The sequence below is a fragment of the Moschus berezovskii genome, chromosome 26 (assembly GCF_049115385.1).
Source record: "Moschus berezovskii isolate FMDL1 chromosome 26, NW_MosBer_1.0, whole genome shotgun sequence".
Classification (NCBI taxonomy): Eukaryota; Metazoa; Chordata; class Mammalia; order Artiodactyla; family Moschidae; genus Moschus; species Moschus berezovskii.
In genome coordinates this window covers 29683262-29702460 of record NC_142485.1, presented here as the reverse complement: position 1 = coordinate 29702460, position 19199 = coordinate 29683262, and the positions used below count along the sequence as shown (strand labels likewise).

The 19199-nt window shown below is 41.6% G+C and overlaps 1 protein-coding gene across 4 annotated transcripts in view; it reads left to right on the top strand.

Annotated features, from left to right (window-relative positions):
• Window positions 1-237: 237 nt before the first annotated feature.
• TLR3 (toll like receptor 3) overlaps window positions 238-19199 on the top strand; it is a 447684-nt gene continuing 428722 nt past the window's right edge. For 3 of the 4 annotated variants that reach the window (XM_088832565.1, XM_088832564.1, XM_088832562.1), the window contains exon 1: window positions 367-894. The gene's annotated coding sequence lies outside the window, so the exon portion shown is untranslated. The other variant, XM_088832563.1, reaches the window with a different exon arrangement.

Genomic DNA, 19199 nt, shown 5'->3' with positions numbered 1-19199 from the left:
GCTGTTCTTGGGACACACATAAGATTATGCTAGTTCAGCAGGCAGATTTTGAATTCTTTGGCTTTTAAGCAGAAGGAATCAGGCCACTAATCAATTGTCTTCGTGGTCCTCTGCCCCTTAGTTGCTCATGGTTGCAAAATGATACACGGGGAAAGGCAGCACCCAGTAACTTTACCAGCCGAAATGCAGATAGATATTTTGGTGGATGGTGACATCTGTCTCTTCCACCAGTGGTGTCCAGGACTCAAGATCTTGCCATGCTCTGTGTAATGTGAGGACAGCGAAGGGATTTGAGCTGCATCCACATGCTGATGACCAAGTGCTCACAGCATTCCGGGTATGGTGCTGCTTACTTGCAGGTAACAGTGTTTCTGCTCTCAACAGTCCCTTCTGACTAGGTTCCATTTATTTCTCTGTGGTGTGCTGAAAACTTCTGCAGTTGCCGAGAGGCTTGGTGTGACTTATTTATCAAGTGGTGTGATGACAGAGGGACTTATCTCCAAAGCACTGCCATCATAGCTGGGTTCTCTCACTCTCTTGATTCCAAAGCAATGCCTTTGTGTTGAAGTGACATTTCTTCCTGGAACATGTGCTCTTTGTCTCCTTAGACATGGACTTGTTCCTCTGAATGATAAAATTCAGGTTTGAAGACCTTAACAGCATTTTCTTCAGTGTTCCTTTCCCATATTTCTCAAGCAAACCCCTTCTGGTTCTGAGGGAACCACACAGCCCTCTACGTGCAGAGGGTATTTGCCAGCGTCTGCTTCTTGGGATCAGAGATGAGCTTCTGAAAAAATATAGACATCCTGGGGCCAAGGAGGAGCTTAGTCAGCAGTTACCAGCTAGCTTGAGAAAGGAGAAGTCCATTTATCAAGGATAAAATCATATTACCCTGTAAGTATCTCTCTCTCTTCTTTTCTGTCTCTATAGATTAACTTTCCCTGGACATTACACAAATGCAGTCATGTAATATGTGGTCTTTTTCTTAGTTTTAGAGGAAACAGCATTGTCTTTCACTAATAAGTGTGATGGTAGCTGCAGATTTTTCAAAGAATCCTTTTATCAAGTTGACAAAATTCTTTCCATCTCGAGTTTTGAGACTTGAGTGTTAGATATTGACAAATGCTTTTTTTTCTATGTGTTGACATGATCATATGATTTTTGTCCTTTATTCATATTATGTTAAAATTATTTTATATTGACTTTTAGATATTAAGTCAACTTTGTACTCATACTCAGTCATGGTGTATAAGCCTTTTGATATGTTGTTGAATTCAGCTTGCTGACATTTTGTTGAGAATTTTTGCATTTAGACTCATGAAGAATATTGGCCTGTGGTTTCCTTTTCTTGTGATGTCTTTGTCTGTTCGGACACGACTGAGCGACTGAACTGAACTGAACTGAGCCTTGAGTGACTGGTTGGGAAGTGTTCTGTCTTGTGTTTTGTGGAAGAGTTTTGAAGGAGTGGTGTTGTTTGTCCTTTAGATACTTTATAGCATACACCTGTGAAGACATCTGGACCTAGCCTTTTATTTGAAGAAAGATTTTCAATTACTAATTTAAATTCTTGTTATGCATCTGTTCATATTTTATCCTTTTCACTCAGTCAGTTTTGTTACTGTGTACTTTTTTTTGAATCTTCTTATTTCATCTAAATTGCCTAATTTGTTAGCATAAAAGTCTTCATAGCATGTCCTTATAATCCTTTTACTTTCTGTAGGATTGGTAGTGATGTCTCATCTTTCATTCCTGAGTTGAGTAATTTGAGTCTTCTCACTTTTTGTTTGGTCAGACTAGCTCAGGTTTCTCAACCTCAGCACTATTGATATTTGGGCCCAATAGTTTATTATGAGGGGGCTTTCATTCTATGTAAGATGTTTGACAGCATCTTTCCCTGGCCTTGGGCAACCACTCATCTGCTTTTTGTCTCGATGACTTTGTTCCCGTTTTCTAGAGTTTTATATAAGTGGTCTCACACAGTATGGACTCTTTTGTGCTTGGTTTCTTTCGTTTCGTGTAATGATTTTAAGATTCACCTATATTGTTGTATCAGTTGTCCTCTCTTCCGCCTCCTCCGTTATTTTTTTCCTTAGTAGTATTCTATATTGTGGATATTCCACAGTTGTTTCAGTTCAGTTCATTTCAGTTGAGTCGCTCAGTTGTGTCCAACTCTTTGCGACCCCATGAATCACAGCACGCCAAGCCGCTCTGTCCTCACCAACTCCCAGAGTTCACTCAAACTCATGTCCATCGAGTTGGTGATGCCATCCAGCCATCTCATTCTCTGACGTCCCTGTCTCCTCCTGCCCGCAATCCCTCCCAGCATCAGAGTCTTTTCCAGTGAGTCAACTCTTCACATGAGGTGGCCAAAGTATTGCAGTTTCAGCTTTAGCATCAGTCCTTCCAATGAACACCTATTGATGAAAAATTGTTTTTTTCCCCTCAGTTTGGGGTTATTATGAATAATACTGCTTTGAACGCTTATATTTAACTCTGTGTGGACTTACATTTTCATGTGTGAATTCCTAGGAGTGGACTGACTGGATCCTATGGAAGGCGTATATTTAACTTAAGAGACTGATGAATAGTTTTTCTATGCGGTTGTTCCATTTTGCATTCCTACAAGCAGTGTATGGGATCAGTTACTCTATATCCTTGCTAGCATTTGGTATTGTTAGTATATATACCAGTTCTTGAAGTATAAATTCATGTAAATGAATGGTTGCAAATATAAACAGTTACATGTATTGAAAATAATCTTGAAGAATTACTATGTTTTAGTAACTAAAGTGCTTCCCAGGTGGCGCAGGGATAAAATATCTGCCTGCCAATGCAGGAGATGCAGGAGATGTGGGTTTGATCCCTTGAATTAGGAAATGGCAACCCACTCCAGTATTCTTGCCTGGAAAATTCCACCGACAGAAGGGCCTGGTGGAGTACAGTCCATGGGGTTACAAAGAGTCAGATATGACTAAGCACACAGGCAACTGAAGTAGTTGATAGATCTCCCTCTTCTTTTGTTCTCTTATGTTGTATTAAGTCAATTTCTTTTCACTAAGGAAAGGAAGTTCATATTCTAGTCACTAGTGGACAGTTAAACCCATTGTAGCTGAGGTTAATGAAAAGCACTGCTATTAGTATCCTGGAAGAAAAAAAAAAAATCTCTGAATTACAATTGGGGAAAAAATAGAGAAGGAACAACAAGTGGTTAAATATTATATGTGAAACTGAAGGACTAGGTTAGAATATGGTGATTTTCACAGTAGTTCTAATCATATACGGTCACATTGCTGTCCCCAGACCAGAGCTCCACCTTTAGACTTCAGAAGCTGGGCAGCCAAATTGCACCAAACCTATCTCTTAACAGTGAGTGAGCTTTCCACTCTTTTCCATTTTCCACCATCACTCTCTGGCCATGTTAACAGGGCCTCCTAGAAGACCAGAGGTCATGAGAAATTGGCAGTAGCTGTGACTGAGTCCCCAGTTTTCCCTGAGGCTGCCCGTTTGCTGCCTTTACTATTAAGTTATCAGCAATCAAAGCAGCTGGAGTCAGGCTGGGTGAGGAGGAGGATGTGGGTGGGGTGGTCATTACTGGCCACAGTGAGTACCCTGGGGAAGTCCTGAGCTCATGAGCTTCCTTTTACTCTTGGGGCTCCAGTGTAAGTTGAGTGTGTAAACGTGGAGAGAGAAAGGAGAAAAGAGGAGGAGACAGAGGAAGAGAAAAACACAAAGACAAGATTTGTGACCAAGGAAAAGAGCTTTGAAAAAATACAAGCACAGTATACAACAAAGTTTCTCGTTTTTACAGTAAAATTACTCACTATCCCCTCTGCCTGCTCGTGCAGTGGCAAGCTCTGATGGGGGGCGGACCAGCAGCATAGGAGTGGCTTGTTGTACCCACACGTGTCACTGCAGCCTTACCTGAATCACAGTACGTGCAGGATGGAGGCTGGATGAAGGGGAGGAGCAGTACTGGCTTAGGCTGGAAGCCTGGCTCTGATGCTTACAGACCTCAGCTCCTCTGGGCCTCAGTTTCCTCATGTGTAATGCAGTGGAGATAATATTCTTGTGTGCGTGCGTGCCTGCTTAGTCGCTTCAGTCATGTCCTACTCTTTGCAACCCCATGAACTGTAGCCCACGAGGCTCCTCTGTCCTTGGGATTCTCCAGCAAGAATACTGGAGTGGGTTGCCATGCCCTCCTCCAGTGGATCTTTCTGACTCTGGGATCGAACCTGCATCTCCCACATTGCAGGTGAATTCTTTACTGTTGAGCCACTGGGGAAGCCCAGATAGTATCCTTATCAACGAGCTATTGTGGGGATCAAAATAAGCATGAAAGTTGGCATTCAGTATAAAAACTCTGTTCACAGTATTTTTGCTTTTTCCAATTTTGAAACGTTATTCATGAGAGTTAGTTCTTAACTGTCTCTTAACTGTCATATGTCTTCAAGGACATAGTGGGAATATAGGATTAAATAATTTCTTCTGGGTGTCTTACTTTCATTGCTTTGATGATTAGCATCCCAGATACTTGCCGACAGGCAGCACTTGAAGATCATGGCTCACAAAAGTTTAATTCTTTCACTCAATTACTGAAACTTAGCATATTTTAGTTACTCTCAGTTTAGGTTCCATACTCTCTGGCCTTGCAATACTGCACCAAACTATCCTTCCCTCTTGAGGATTCTCCACAGTTTTTCCTCCATTAAACCCTGTAATGAGTTTTGTTACCAAGATGCCTGCTGTTTCCATGCCTACAAGTCCTGTTTTCCAAACTGGCTGTTCTCAGGCTGGCGAGAGTGAACTGATTTAACTCCAGAAACATTTTCAACTTCCTGAAAGCTTCAATGGCCAGGGGTGCTCCCACAGATCCTCTGCGTTTTTTTTTTTTTTTTTTAAGTTTCTGCTTTCTTTACAGACATGACAGTTTTCTGTAATGCTCTCTAAAATGTAGCATCCATCAAGGCTGTTCTGTGGTTATCAACAAAAAAAACCTCCCTATCTCCTCCCTGCTTCTCCTTTCCAGAATCTCTTGAATGCTTTGATCTCCAGCTGCTTTTTCAGTCATTTTGGTTTCCAGAACTTTTACCTGTTCTGGAGGAACATGTCAACCTTGAACTGCCTTGGCGATGACTTCCCGTGGTGTCTGACACCAAAGACTAAAAATAGCAAGATGAAGCCCAAAGCATTCTCCAAGGAAGTAAAATTGAATAACGTAACCAGATTATTCTTGGTTATCTTGCAGATATCCGTGTGACCAGACGTCTACAAATGGCGGTGAGATCATTTCTAGTCGCCCTTTAATCTGTTGGCAGCTGGCTTCTGAAAGCTTCTTGTGAGATTTTTTCTTTGTTTTCCCCTAAGCCAAAGGCAGCCAGAAGTATTTGAAACTTTCCGTGCTGGATTGTCCTTCTGACTTTCACATGGACCTTTGTCAGGTCCCTTTTCCTTTCTTTCCTCATTTCAGGCTTGTTTTGGGACTGGGGGAAGGGAGCTCTCTACCTTTTTACAGTGGTTGCTAAGAAAGCATCTTCTCTGTTTATAGGCCCCTAACAAATAGTGACAGCTGAAAGACAAATATGGTATGGTGTTTGCAGGAGGAGGATGGAAGGCAGCCAGCAATTAGCAGCTCCGAGCACCAGCGCTCACAATGAGGGCTTTGAGAGTGGGGATTGGCATTATGCTTCCACAGATTGCTTGCAGTAATTTTAAAAGGTGCTTGTCTCATGCCTTCAATGACAAACTTATTTCCAGAAATCAGCCAGGGCTGTATAACTTGATAGGGTTGTAAAATAACATAGTCTTTTCTTTCTCAAAGAAGCCTTTGCTTGTGAACGGGAGTCAGATCTCCATTCTCCAAATCTCCGATATCCATTTTCAGAACAGGGTTCTTGAACCTTCTAGTCAGAGGCTGGAGTGTCACCAGCCAGAAGAGGTAAGCCAGGTGTAGTTTCATTCATGTTCACCCTTTGTTTCTGAGCCTTTACTCCATTCTGGGGGAGTAGCCCTACAGTAGTAGTTTGGAAAAGCATTATGCAAAGAAAAGAGAAAATGAAGTTGTCTTTCTATCTACTGATATCTCATAGGTATTTGAGTTTTTCATTTCCTAATTTTACAGTATAAAAGAAATGGTTGTGTTTGTGTTGCTCAGTCGCTCCGTCGTGCCTGACTCTTTGTGACCCTATGAACTGCAGCCTGCCAGGCCCTTCTCTCCATGGAATTCTCCAGGCAAGAATACTGGAAAGGATTGCCATTTCCTCCTTCAGGGGATTTTTCCGACTCAGGAAACTAACCTTCATCTCCTGCATTGCAGGTGGATTCTTTACCACTGAGCCACAAGGGAAGCCCCCAAAAGAAATGGTTCAGTTCAGTTCAGTCTCTCAGTTGTGTCCGACTCTTTGAGACCCCATGGACTTCTGCACGCCAGGCCCCCCTGTAACTCACCAATTCCCGGAACCTGCTCAAACTCATGTCCGTTGAGTCAGTGATGCCATCCAACCATTTCATCCTCTGTCATCCTCTTCTCCTCCCGCATTCAATCTTTCCCAGCATCAGGGTCTTTTCAAATGAGTCAGCTCTTCACATCTGGTAGCCAAAGTATTGGAGTTTCAGCTTCAGCATCAGTCCTTCCAATGAATATTCAGGACTGATTTCCTTTAGGATGGACTGGTTGGATCTGCTTGCTGTCCAAGGGACTCTCAAAAGTCTTCTCCAACACCACAGTTCAACAGCATCAATTCTTCGGCATTTAGCTTGCTGTATAGTCTGACTTTCACATCCATACATGACTACTGGAAAAACCATAGCTTTGACTAGATGGACTTTTGTTAACAAAGTAATGTCTCTGCTTTTTAATATGCTATCTAGGTTGGTCATAATTTTTCTTCCAAGGAGCAAGTGTCTTTTAATTTCATGGCTGAAGTCACCATCTGCAGTGATTTTGGAGCCTCCCCAAAATAAAGCCTGTCACTGGTTCCACTGTTTCCCCATCTATTTGCCATGAAGTGATGGGACCAGATGCCATGATCTTAGTTTTCTGAATGTTGAGTTTTAAGTCAATTTTTTCACTCTCCTCTTTCACTTTCATCAAGAGGCTCTTTAGTTCTTCACTTTATGCCATAAGGGTGATGTCATCTGCATATCTGAGGTTATTGATATGTCTCCCGGCAATCTTGAATCCAGCTTGTGGTTCATCCAGTCCAGTATTTCTCATGATGTACTCTGCTGCTGCTGCTGCTGTTAAGTTGCTCCAGTCGTGTCTGACTCTGTGTGACCCCATAGATGGCAGCCCACCAGGCTCTCCTGTCCCTGGGATTCTCCAGGCAAGAACACTGGAGTGGGTTGCCATTTCCTTCTCCAGTGCATGAAAGTGAAAAGTGAAAGTGAAGTTGCTCAGTCGTGTCGGACTCTTTGCAACTCCATGGACCAGGCTCCTCTACCCATGGGATTTTCCAGGCAAGAGTACTGGAGTGGGTTACTGCCTTCTCTGCTGTCAGAGGGCAGACAGACTGAAAACCACAATCTCAGAAAACTAACCAATCTGATCACATGGACCACAGCCTTGTATAATTCAATGAAACTAGGAGCCATGCCATGTAGGGCCACCCAAGATGGATGGGTCATGGTGGAGAGTTCTGAAAAAACATGGTAGACTGGAGAAGGGAATGGCAAACACTTCAGTATTCTTGCCTTGAGAACCCCATGAATGGTATGAAAAGGCAAAAAGATAGGACACTGAAAGATGAACTCCCCAGATTGGTAGGTACCCAAATGCTACTGGCGAAGAATGGAGAAATAATTCCAGAAAGAATGAAGAGATGGCGCCAAAGCAAAAACAACACCCAGGTGTGGATGTGCCTGGTGATGGAAGTAAAGTCTGATTTTGTAAAGAACAGTGTTGCATAGGAACCTGGAATGTTTGGTCCATGAATCAAGGCAAATTGGAAGTGGTCACACAGGAAACGGCAAGAGTGAACATTGATGTTTTAGGAATCAGTGAACTAAAATGGATTGGAATGGGTGAATTTAACTCAGATGACCATTGTATTTACTACTGTGGGCAAGAATCCCTTAGAAGAAATGGAGCAGCCATCACAGTCAACAAAAGAGTCCGAAATGCAGTACTTGGATGCAATCTCAAAAATGACAGTATGATCTCTGTTCATTTCCAAGGCAAAGAAATGGTTATCTGGGATAAAATAGAAGGCTATGAGATAATACTTATTGGAAAGGAGGCCATAGAAGACAGATGAAGAAAACAGACAGAGATGTGAAGGAACACAGACAATAATGAGTGATGGAGGGGATGGCATCTTCTAATGTCCTTCACACATATATCAACTTTACACTCATTCACACCCCCAGCCCTAGCTGCAGGTCCTGTGATGATCTCAGTTTACAAGGGAACAGAATAAGGTATACATTACCTGCCCACGATACGCAGTGGATGGTGGAGCTGTGGTCTGAATCCAGGCGGCTTGATTCAGAACCAGTGCTCAGAACCATGGCTCTCTGTTGACTCCGTTGGGAGGCCTCCATTCTCCAAGCCTCAGCTTGTGTTCTCCATCTTTTAGTTTGATCAACTGCACTTTTGGTTCTGAGGAAACTGCCGAGAGAAAACTTTTCTACCGATTTAGTAGGAAGACCACCTAGCTTGCCTGTCTTCTTTTTCCGTCAGCCTCCTCTAAGGGGACATTGTGTATGAAAAATTCTGAAGTGACTTTAGAGAAAACAGAGGACATGTTGATATGGAAAGAATAATAAAAACCTCAGTGTTAATTATTTTCTTAACTCAGTGTACCATTCACAATCTGAACGTTTCAGTTCAGTACCACCATCTTCAGATTTTCTTGAACCCACAAGTGCCTGGATTTATTTTTTCTCGAATCTAAATTATGTCAGAAACCATCCACAGGCAGGTGATATCAGGTAATCAGTGGAGAAAAATTCAAGTACCTATTGGAAAGATTTCATTCCGTGGGAGAACTGAGATACATATTTGTTGATAAAACTGATTAGGCAGGGTTTGTCCTTGGCTTCAGGAGGAAATTCAAATTTCTCATCGTCAAGGGCCCTATTTGCCTCTTCATCCTCTGGTGCAGTGTGTGAGTCTGCAAATGCAATTCTCTCTGCCTTTAATCCCTTCTTGGCCTCTTCACTTAGGAACCTCTAGTGTAAATTTTCTCCTTTACTAACCCAGGTTATTAGGCAATACTTTAAATATTCACTTAAAAAGAAATTTGAAGAGTTTCAGTACTGGCTCTTGAAACTATTTGGGGTTGAATGGAGACTTCTTTTCATTTTATACCCATATGATTATTTTGTAAAGTTTCCATAATTATTTGTGAAAAGAAATCTAACTAATTTAAAATGACAAGGCTTTAATTACTTTGAATGTTTATGGAGCATACTTAAAAAAAATTATTTCTAACTAAGGATGATTGCTTTACAGTATTGTGTTGATCTCTACCAAATACCAACATGAGTCAGCCATAGGTTTACCTATGTCCCCTCCCACTTGAACATCGCTCCCCATCCCACCCCTCTAAGTTGTCACTGAACCCCTGTTTGAGTTCCCTGAGTCATACAACAAATTCCCACTGGCTATCTATTTTGCATATGGTAATGTATGTTTCCATGTTAGTCTCTCCATACATCCCACCCTCTCTTTCCTCCCCTGCCAGCTGTGACCATAAGCCTGTTCTCTGTGTCTGTGTCTCCACTGGGGTATAGAGCATATTTTTTACATGGCAAGGATCTGAGGGCGGCCTTGGGAAGCTCCTGCCCTGGGCAGTGAGGGGCAGTGGAATTTTTATTGTGTGAGAGATGATACCCATACAGTGGATTATGATACAGCCTGCTCCACTGGCAGCAAGGTCCGCCTGTTATGGGAGCACAGAACAGGCAGTGGAGGGTGAGAAGGGGTAGCCTCATTAAAGAAAGGTTTATAGAGGAGATAATATTTTAGTTGGATTTTGAAGGATGTGTTCACCTACTCAAACAACATTGTTGAATGCCTGTTCTATGTAGGCTCCATGACAGGCGCAGGGTGTGAAGAGGGGGAAAAGGCCCACCCTCTGTGTGGAGATAGAAGCCAGGAGTTGGCATTGGCGTCTGCCATGGGCAGTGATCTGTGTGGCGGGAGGCAGTGTCAGGCTCAGATGTCAGCGACAAGGGAAGCCATCGTCTGCCCAGTCCAGCGCGGACCAGTTGTCCCCAGGGGCACAGATCCAGAGTCCAGCCTCATCAGGCCACCACCCTGCAGAGGCCAGCGGAGGACGACGTCTGCCCCCACCATTGCTAGGAGGATCCTCAGGTTTCCGTTGTACCCAGAGCAATTCAGGAAGGAAGAGGGAAGGGGAGAAAAAACTGGTTAGCCAGTGTGCTTTGTGCTTAATGAGTCTTTACCAAAATTAAATTGTCTTAAACCAGAAATGTCTGAGGTGCTAATTGCTAAATTTGAGCTAAAGTAAATTTTTACTGCTGCTCAACAGGGTAAGAGTTCTTGGGGCAGTTTGATTGGCTACACAGTGTATGATCCAATTGGTAAGAAATATCTGAAATAGGCAGATTCATGGGGACAGAAAGTACCATTAGGTACCATCCTAATCTGGTACCATGTTGCTTAACAGACTACATATAGCTTTACATTATTTCTACCAAAGGATAAACTTCAAAAAAAACCCCCAAAAACCAAAACTGGTAATCATAGATAGCTCTGCAAAAATAAAGTGATCCACAAGGTATATAAACTCAGTTTGAGATGACACTTATGAATTAAAATACTTTGGGTTAAATCTGTTTTTTATCTTTTTGATTTCTCTTATGCTTCAAAGATATCAAATGACATGTTACTTTCTAAATCAGAGTGCTTCTTACAGCTATTAAGTATACTGATTCAGAACAAATTTTTAAAATTTTTCATTTTTACTTTTACGTCTATTGATATTGTTATCACAGAAAACTTTTATGTGGAAAATAAATTACCATCACTCTTTTTTAAGAGCAACACTGGAAGTGGGCCATTTCTCATATTGTTTTTATTCCTGCAGTTGGCTTGGCTTGGAGCCGCATAGTTGTCATGGACCCCACCATTTCCTTTCATCCTTAACCCAGTCATTGGCCAAGTCTTGCTTATTTTACTTTTGTAACCCCTCTCACACGTTTTCCACTGCTGCTGCCTTACTGTAGACTCTCCTTTTCTCCCACCTGGACCAGCATGGCTGCTGGCTTCTTGGCATCCATCTTGCTCCCTCTAAAGATTCCAGGGTCATCTTCTTAAGCTTCGTATCATGTCGCCAGGTCACTTCCCACATGCTCTTCACCATGCTTTCCTTGACTGAATCTTCATTTTCTCTCATACTTTGGTCTATCTTCTTTACACAACTATATCATCTCCAACATTTCTTTCTTCTTTTTCTGTGTGAACTAGAGAGTTTGCACCTTTAAATGCTTCTAAAAAGAAGAAGCATTCTTTTCTTTTTTTTGACGCTCCTTAATCATATACCATTCATTTTTCCTGTAGGGTGAGAGTTATCCCTGTCAGCTGCTTGGAATCCTTTCTGGAACAAGACAGCAGAGAAATAAACTATGGACATGGGTGTCTTAATTATTTATCCTGGTCTCCAGAAAGTGTCATGCCCGTAGCAGGAAGATTGTGCATGGCATAATTACTTCTCTGTGAAGCAACCTGAGTATGTAGAGAAAGTACATGAAGTACACAGGACACTTTCTTTCTTCTTTTTCTTTATTTTTTTAGAAGACAGTATTTTATTTTATTTATTTTTTGTCCATGCCACAGGGCATGTGGAATCTGAGTTCCTGACCAGAGATCAAACCCAAAACCCCTTGCACTGGAGGTGCAGAGTCTTCACCACTTGACTTCCAGAGGAATCGCAGATGTTTTAGTTTTTATCTCTCAAATTTCGTCTATATTTTGCACTGGTTTCTCTTAATTCCCTTCATTAACATCCAGCATCCTCCAAGTCTCAGTTCATCCTTTCTTGGCATCTCTCTGTTTTATCTAGGTATGTACTAATATTTAGGCTGACTCTTTTTGGTAAATAGCTTTATTATGGAGATAAAGTTTTAAAATATTTAATTTTTTGCTTTCTTCAGTCAAAAACCTTTGCTTCTTCTGCCCTCAGTATTCATTTAAATATAATTTCTATAGGAGAAATACCAAGAGAAAGACCAAGGTAATATTCATTATTAATCTGATTGAAAAACAGAATGATATAAACTACTGTCTTACAAGCAGTTTCTTGAGAGAGGCTTCCTACTTCCCATTATCAGATTAATAACTGAGCATAGAGGCTTCAGTTCAGAGAGATTTTTAATAATGCAGAGAAGAGGGCTCAGTTGCTTCAGTTGTGTCCAACTCTTTGCGACCCCATGGACTATAGCCCGCCAGGTTCCTCTGTCCATGGGGATTCTCCAGGCAAGAACATTGGAATGGGTAGTCCTTTCCTTCTTCTGCAGAGAAGAGACCCCTGCATATTTAGCTGGAGTAGGTAGGGGGGAAGGGGCCGGGTATAAAGGAAGAGAAAGAAAAGCCATTCTGTGCTGGGAGATGAAAGAAAGAAGGAGACAGAAAGAATGAAGAAAGTGGGATGTCTCTTGATCCCCGCCACCCCCCCTCCACCGGAGGCCTATGCTTTCAGGTGAATTAGCAGTCTAGGCTTCAGGCACATCACAAGTAAGCTGGGCAAAGCAGTGTGGTCAGGCAGACGGGGGGCCCTGGGTTTGAGTTTTGCCACGCTACCGTAATTCCTTATCTGATAGGGATGCCGAGTTGCGAAGGGAGAGATCTACAGTGGTGCACACGATGGTAAGGTGAAGTGACCTCCGAGGCAGAGGCTGAAGAAAGGGCATGGCAGTTGTTCAGTCAGCCTGCAGAAGCTAACACAAGCCTGAGTCAGCCAGGAAGTGACTGGAGCAAACCAAGGCAGATCAGATCGCTAGCCACACCATCCTCAGATTCCAGCCTCGGAGGCCAGGGGACACCCAAGGGACAAGGGATGCAGCCCTGGAGACCAGAATAGGTAGAGGACATCCTCTCCCACCATCCCACTGGATCTTTCCCACCATCGCAAAGGATGTTAGATGTTACTTCTTCCCATTCACCTGGGAACTGTTTTGGGAAGGAAGCTTAGGAGGGGAGGCTAACCTGAAGGACCAAGTGTTTTCATCCTGATGAATGATTCTCTGGGGAAATGTTTTCCCTAAAGACTTCATGGACAGCTCAGAAATGAAAGGAACTCAACGATTCTGTTGATTTTCTTCATTTTGTCAATGAGGATATTGACCTTTCGGTCATTCCAGTAACTTTCAATGTCACAGATGACATGAGGACAGAATTCAGGCTCCATAGACGTCTAGTCTGGTTGTATGTCCATCTCCCCCAGTCCCACTAGGGTTTCTGCAGAGGGACTCGACCTCTGTGTTGGAACTGTCTGAATAACTCATGGTCGGCAGCACTTTATCCACATTTCCTGCTCTGTTATCTTTCTGTTTCTAGCTTTTAGCTGTGTTTTTATGTCATTTCCTTCTTAAGAACAATTAGCTTATATGAAAAATTACTATACCTGTTTTATATAAAATATGCTTTAAAATATTGACTTAAAATGTTTTTCAGTGCTATATTGTGACTGTCCTCTTCAAACATCTAGACTCTCAAACTTAGTTGTGCAGCCAAGAGGTGTATCTACAAGTAAATCCAAATATTCGCTGCTAATTAGAATCAGCCAAAATGGTAACTGCAAAAGGAAAAGAAGGCCAAGGAACTAGCCTTTATTTAGGGTCAACTGTGTGTTCAATTCTGCTTGTGTATTTTTATCTCATTTACTTCTCAGATAAGCTTTATGTGATTTTAAAAAATTGTATCCATGTATAAGCTAACTGAAGTTGTCACCAGTTCAGGGCAACTTCCTTAGAAACCTAAGTGAGTCTGAATTTGAACGATGTGCTTTTCATACTGTTTTACTGATTTGTGTTGGCAAAGCAAGGCCTTCATGCTCTTATGCTTTTGCTTTTGATTAATGCTGAATTCCAGAATGATCCTCAAAAAATATGTCATTATCAGCACCTGCAGAGTCAAAAAGTCACCATGTTTGAATTTGAAGTTTATACCGTGTTCCTTGTTGCTTCTTTAAATCTTTTCTTGCTGGGAAAAATAGCTCCTGAGGTAGGAAGATTATTCATGACCCCATTTAGAAAGCAGGTCATCTCATCAATGCATCATCAGTGTTGAGAAGTGTGCTGTGGTTTTCAATACAGCTGTCTAGTGATTTATCTTTAATAGTGAAAGAAATACCAAGCCCATTAATCCAGGGGCAGATGTCTGCTAAGCTTGTTGTCATATTGTCTGACAGCTGACCAAAGGCTAACTGTTTGTTGGAGGGGTACTGGTGGTGGTGGTGGAAAATCTAGAGAGCAGTAGCTCAGAGTTCATAACTGTTTTGAAATTCCTCCATTAGAAGAAAGAAGGAAGGGAAAGGGAGAGAAGACGATATTTTAGGAGCTTCATTGTAAATACTTTGAACAAACAGTACCAGTGTTTTTCTTAGGGAGTAGGTCAAAGATCAACTTGCTAGTTCCAACTCATTTCTGTCCACCAGTAACTATCTTTCTTAGCTGATGAGTTGGGGGGAAATGCCAGTAATTCTAGGCAGAAGCCTATGCTATCATCAACTCTGATAAGCTATCCAACAACTGCCTGGTTTGTACAGGAGCAGACTTCCAAGGAGGGATTTTCTTACTAGCAAAGTAAGCCTGCAGATGGTCAACAGACACATGAAAAGATGTTCAATATCACTCAAATCAGGGAAATGCAAATCAAAACCACAATGAGATATCACATCACACCTGTCAGAATGGTTATCATCAAAAAGCCAGGAAATAACAAGCGTTGGTGTAGAGAAAAGGGAACTTTTGTGCACTGCTGGTAGGAATGTAAATCAGTGCAGCCACTGTGGGAAATAGTATGGAAGTCCCTCAAAATTATTAAAAAATAAAACTGCCGTGTGATCCAGCAATTCCACTTCTAGGTATTTACCTGAAGAAAACAACAGTATTTTGGAAAGATATTCACACCCCCATATTCATTGCAGCATTATTTACAATAACCAAGACATGGAAGCAACCTAGGTGTTCACGGACAGACAAATGCATAAATAAGATATGGTGTATATATGCAATGGAAGATCGCTCAGCCATAGCAAGAATGAAATTCATGCTATTTGTGAAGACATGGATGGACCCAGAGGATATTATGCCAAGTGAAATTAGACAGAGAAAGAATACCACAAGATCTCACTTACATGTAGAATCTAAAAAACAAAGCAAATGAACAAACGAAAACAACCAGGCTTATAGACACAGAGAACAGATGAAGTGTTGCTGATGGGGAGAAGGAAAGGGGACTGGGAGATTAATAGTTGCAAATTTTCAGTTACATAATAAGTTACAAGGATGTAGTATGCAGCAGACCATAATACTATAATACAGACAATAATACCATAATAATTTTGCAGGTGACGAGTAGTTACTGAGCTTGTTGTGGTGGTCATCTTGCAATGTGTTTGTCAGATCACTAACTTGTACACCTGAAATGAACATGATACTGTACATCAACTATGCTTCAGAAAAATTTTAAAAAGTCATCAAGCCTCATGTCCCAGGTCTGGTCTATGGTGACACACACATGTTCTGAATAGCTCTGTGACTAAGTATGTATTTGTTTTGTTTTGAGTTAAATATCTTCTATCGATAATGAGTCCCAAAACAAGCCCAACAGCAGTCGTGTCTGGCCTTGTCAGAGCTCTGGGTATCAGGCCCCAGGAAAGCTTAGTTGAGATATTGGCAGCTTGCAGTCAGGAATCTTCAAGCCAGGATGCCTTGAATGTGTGGTGTTGATATCCTATTCCTTGTATCAAAGCTCATTTGCAGAAATAAATCCAGGGGCACAGGCTCAGATATAGACTAGTGGTTTTGAGCAATGACAGTATAAAGAGTACTAGGGGTTGATGTTCATTGCATGCATGCATGCTGAGTCGCTTCAGTTGTGTCCGACTCTGTGCGACCCCATGGACAGCACCCACCAGGCTCCTCTGTCCAAGGGATTCTCTAGGCAAGAATACTGGAGTGGGTTGCCATTGCCTTCTCCGAATCATTCAGCTACTTATTAGTAAAACGATTGATGAAATATCTGATGTTCATTAGAGACCCAATAAAGCCAATATTTATACCAATCTAATTTTGAGACCAGTTTTAGTTGATGTGGTTAAATAGTGAGTGAGTCTTTAGAAAAGATACGTTGATTTCTTGCCATTTTGTCTAAGGGAATTTCTCTAGGATAAATACTATATGTAACCTCTTGAGCTTATACCTCATCATGGCTTTATCAGTACTTACACCCTCAGGAGAAACATTGGTATTTCATATCCAGTCAACAACTTCTGGAGCCAATAGCACCCCTGCTTGTGACAACCAAAAATGTCTTCATACATTGCTTGATATCCCCTGGGAGAGGGACAAAATTGCTCTTGGTGAGAAGCACTGTGCTAGTACATTATGAAAATGTTTTAGATTTAACTTTTCTGGAATATATCTACTTTCAAAATAAATTATTATCCGTTCTGTCAGTTTTGATTCAAAACCTGTGCACTCAGCTAACTCCCAGGACAGTTTGGATGTCGTATCCAACTCCGCTGTAGTTCATATATTCCTCTCTTCTTTAGCCACCCCCTTAGCTATAAAAATGCCTGATGCATGTGGTGGCTTATGGCAGGGAGATAATAAATATTATTTCTTCTCTCTCTTGATCTTTTCTTTCTTTCATCTACCAATTCCTTGGATTGCAGCAGATTTTCTAGCCTAGTGGTAATTCTGTAGTTCTTGCCTCTTGGTTTTGTGTTCATTACATTTTCATGAATCCTGGGGTTGACTTTGACTTTTTTCTCACCGGTTTTGTAACCCTTGGTAATGTTGAATTGAAGCACTATTTATTTACTGTTTCAGAATCCTGTTCAATGTTAAATGTCAAGTAATATGTTCAGTATGATTCCATTGTTTTCACACACACACACACACACACATATGCACCACACACAATAGGCTAATACACATGTGCAGAAAAACATTATGGAGGAATATATTCCGCATGATAATCTTTACCCTAAATGAGATGCTTAGTGATTTAGTGTTTTTTCTTTCTGCTCATTTATATTTTCTAATTTTTCCTACAATATGCGTTTTGCTTATAAATTATAAAAGATAAAAATGTTTGCAAAGTCATTCTCAGGCTTTCTGTCTGATCAGTGCAAGAGTTGACACTCACCCACGAGTGTTGTTAATGGTAACCAGAGTTTTGTTTTCAGTGACGCTTATTTTTGGAAGACACTAGGACAACTGAGTCACCCACAGTATTTTAGGGAAAAGGATGAAACAAGAAACCCCAAAGGAACAGGTGAAGATGCGCTAGGCAGATTTCTGTCTTGTACTGAAAGTTTTTTGGGTCAAGATATATGTACGTGCATGAGCTCAGATGGAACTTTCCTGAGCCATGGCGAGGCTGAATTTAGCCGTGAGCTAAGGCGCTCAGTCACTCAGAGTGTCGTCCAGCAGAGAATGGCTAGCGTATCCTGGGGCTTTGTTTATTGAAAAGAGGTCCAATAAGCACACCATGTTCTTAGAGCATGCTGGCCTTGCTCTTCTCCAAATGGCTCTACAATACCAAGCATCTCCCTGAGCACCATCTGCTGCTGACGTGACTCATCGTCAACAGCCTCCAGGACCTTCATGAATCACAGCTCACGGGCAGGCTCATGCTCAGCTGAGACATGTCAATAATTGAAGTTATAGCCTCACTGGTTACTGTGTACTTTTAGAAACCCAAATTAGCTTTCCTCAGGGAAACACTATGGTGGTGGGCAAAAGCAGACACCTCTTTTTGTCATCTTGGGCACAGCTTGATGCTGCTATGAGTGGCTGGCTGTTGATAATGGCAGAGTTTTCGAGAGGGAAGTGATAGAGAGGGAGGGAGCTGGGTGGATGTAGCTGTCTGACTCTGACTGCACACGATCTGATCAAAAGTGTTTAGCACCAGGTTCAGCTGACTTAGAAGAAGGAGTACAAGCTTGGTAGATAGACCCCAGATTCTGAATTCAGGTTCCATTGCATATTTTGTATTAACTTCTCATAGCCTCATCATCCTCATCTATAAAATGGGCACAGAGAAGATTTCCTCTTAGATCTGTTGTGAGGATGAAGACACAGAATGCTTGTAAATGACAGCCTGGGATATAGCAGACATTCAGCGTTCCTTTCTCTCTAGTTGGTTTCCAGGTTTTTGACTGACAGTTCGAATAGATGAGGGGTTCACAGGTTGTTTTTTTTTCCATAAAGGGACAGAGAGCATGTATTTCAGGTTTTGTGGGCCAGGAGGCAAGATTGAGGCTATTATGTACATATTTACATGGACGGAGGTTTGTGACATTGTGCAGGAGACAGGAATCAAGACAATTCCCAAGAAAAAGAAATGCAAAAAAGCAAAATGGCTGTCTGAAGAAGCCTTACAAATAGCTATGAAAAGAAGAGAAGCAAAAAGCAAAGGAGAAGAGGAAAGATATACCTTTTTGAATGCAGAGTTCCAAAGAATAGCAAGGAAAGATAAGAAAGCCTTCCTCAGCGATTAATGCAAAGAAATAGAGGAAAACAATAGAATGGGAAAGACTAGAGATCTCTTCAAGAAAATTAGAGATACCAAGGGAACATTTCATGTAAAGATGGACTCAATAAAGGACAGAAATGGTATGGACTTAACAGAAGCAGAAGATGTTAAGAAGAGGTGGCAAGAATACACAGATGAACTATACAAAAAAGATCTTCACGACCCAGATAATCACAATGGTGTGATCACTCACACTCACCTAGAGCCAGACATCCTGGAATGTGAAGTCAAGTGGGCCTTAGGAAGCATCACTATGAACAAAGCTAGTGAAGTTGATGGAATTCCAGTTGAATTATTTCAAATCCTAAAAGATGATGTTGTGAAAATGCTTCACTCAATATGCCAGCAAATTTGGAAAACTCATCAGGGGCCACAGGACTGGAAAAGGTCGGTTTTCATTCAAATGCCAAAGAATGCTCAAACTACCGCACAACTGCACTCAACTCACATGCTAGTAAAGTAATGCTCA